This window comes from Suncus etruscus, chromosome 8, assembly GCF_024139225.1.
Source record: "Suncus etruscus isolate mSunEtr1 chromosome 8, mSunEtr1.pri.cur, whole genome shotgun sequence".
Lineage (NCBI taxonomy): Eukaryota > Metazoa > Chordata > Mammalia > Eulipotyphla > Soricidae > Suncus > Suncus etruscus.
In genome coordinates this window covers 85998582-86000930 of record NC_064855.1, presented here as the reverse complement: position 1 = coordinate 86000930, position 2349 = coordinate 85998582, and the positions used below count along the sequence as shown (strand labels likewise).

Genomic DNA, 2349 nt, shown 5'->3' with positions numbered 1-2349 from the left:
CTTAGCCAGCAATTGCAACAATACAAAGCCTTTAATTGGAAAAGCCTCAAAGAGCCATTTCAAGCCGTAACCTCCTATGGCCCCCAAGCCCCTTACACGCTCTCCTGCTTAGAATCTAAAAGCTGAACTCTTTGTCTCTTGAGAAGTTACATCCATGGTCTCTCACCTCTCTAACAAACTTGATAATGCTCTTAGCTCATAAACCAGTGCTACTACCTTTCCTGTCTTTCTCCCTAATGGAAAAAGTCTCCCCCCCCTCCCCGCCTGCTCAGCAGCCTCCGCAGCTACCTTCTCAAACGCCTCCCACTGATCCCCCGCACCCCAGGGGAAAAATTCTAAATGCCCAAGACGCTCAGTCCCTATCCATGGCAGATTCCCTCCTCTCACCGCTCCCCCTCTTAAAGCTATAGAAATGAAACTACTTGGCCAAATTAAAAATCTTAAACAAATCTTAAGCCTTCAAAAACAGGCTGCTTCTCTTAATTCACAGGTTTCTGCCCTTCAGGCGTTTCCCCCCCCTCCTAAATCTATAGTTGTCTGTCCTCTGCCCACTAAATTCCACGGCCAAGCCCCCCCTCTTGAGAATTCAAAGGAACAAACTAATAAAAGTCAGGCTGAGTGCCATAAAACAGAAACTGCTGCAGTGCCTACAAAAAATTCTAAGGGCACAGTGAGTAGGATAATTACAAAGTATCATCTGCTAAGCCATAAAACCTTGCGATATCTACACTTTGCTGTTAAAACTTCTGAGCCTAATGTACCCTTTACTTTGCTCAAACCAGCCCTCAGCCTCCTTCAGCCTCTTTCCTGCCAGCCTTGGGAAACAGCCAGCTCAAACCCTGCCACTCCCACTTTAAGCCTTCCAATTCACCTTGAAATACCCAATCTTTGTTATTCAAAAGAAATCTGAAAAGTAGCATCTCTTGCATATTCTCAAATCAATTAATAAAACCATGATCCCCATAGTGCTTTTGCAACCCAAATTCCCCTCTTCAGTTGCCATTCCCTCTAATTCCAATAAATTAGTAATTAATCTTAAAAGATTGCTTTTTTTTTCCTATATATCATTACACCCTGCTAACTGTAAATAATTTGCCTCTAACCTTCCTGCTGTTAACTGTGCTAGCCCCTCCCCAAGTTATCAGTGAAAAACTCTGCTTCACCTTGTCAGCCCTACACTTCGTCAAATATGTGTTATTAGGTTTAGTGCATTAAGTGGTGTAAAGTAATTATTAAAACATTAAAAAGCAACAGAAAGATAAAGGCAATAATTTTTTTTTTCATGCCTCTCAGAAAATTTTAAAGCAAGGTCATAATTCTGTCACTTTACAGATAACAAAATATTAGTAAAAGAAAAACTTCTTTGTGTTTTAAAATCCAACCGAACACAAAAGTGTTAAATTTAAGTCTTATATTTCTATTAAAAGTTTTATTTTAATTTTTAAAGTATTTACCAAATTATGTGAAAAATAATGTAGTTAGCCTTTTTAAACAATATAGTTAATTTAATGCACAGTAAACACCTAAGTGTGCTTTATAATACCCTTAGTTTTAACTTTGTGCTACAGCAATGGTTGTTCTTTATTTCTGCATTGAAAGAACTATTATTTTAAGTGCATTCAAAATATCAGCACATTATATAAATCTGTATATTTGTGTCGCAGTGAAAAAATAATATTAATGAAAACTATATTATATATAATTTTATAAGAATATATAAAAATAACTAAACTTTATAAGCAAATTAACTAGTATTAAATATAATTTTAGTCTTAAGTTCTAAATGTGTAAATGCATCAAATGTCTTTAACTATATTTTGTAATAATCTAAGCATTTAGTTAATTTAGTATATAATATTTTTTACAAATTATTCACTTAAAGTCTTCATAGTAAAAACAGTTGTTTGTATTTTTAAAATCAGTTTTTATACCTTTAATAATCATAGTTCATGCTATTGTGTTTAATCATAAAAATTTTAACACTTTATTGCAGCTGTCTTACTGTTCTACTGCAAAACCAATTTAAAGAAAACCTATTCATTTACAGCAAATGATTTCATACTTCAGAGTGAAGACTCCTTCTACAGTGCTCATTAACCATTTTACTTAAAAAATTTTTACTGCTTATTAACCATTTTACTTAATGTTTTAAACTTCAAATTAAAATTGTTTTAAAAATGTTTTGTGTTAATTCTAAACCTTAAAATTTATTTTCAGCAAAGTTCCACTCCATCTACATTAAGTACTTCTCAAAACTAAAAAAGTTTTTCTACAAAAATTTTTTTTTCTTCTCACAAACATGCTAGCTAAATATTTAAAAGCGCTTGTCAATTTTTTATAAATCAGTCT

At 33.5% G+C, this 2349-nt stretch overlaps 1 non-coding gene across 1 annotated transcript; it reads left to right on the top strand.

Moving 5' to 3' along the window:
* The first annotated feature begins 1508 nt into the window (after nucleotides 1-1508).
* On the top strand, nucleotides 1509-1638 carry LOC126016469 (small nucleolar RNA SNORA22). Its single transcript, XR_007498268.1, has one exon. It is a non-coding gene; the product is annotated as a small nucleolar RNA SNORA22 (small nucleolar RNA).
* Nucleotides 1639-2349: the final 711 nt, after the last annotated feature.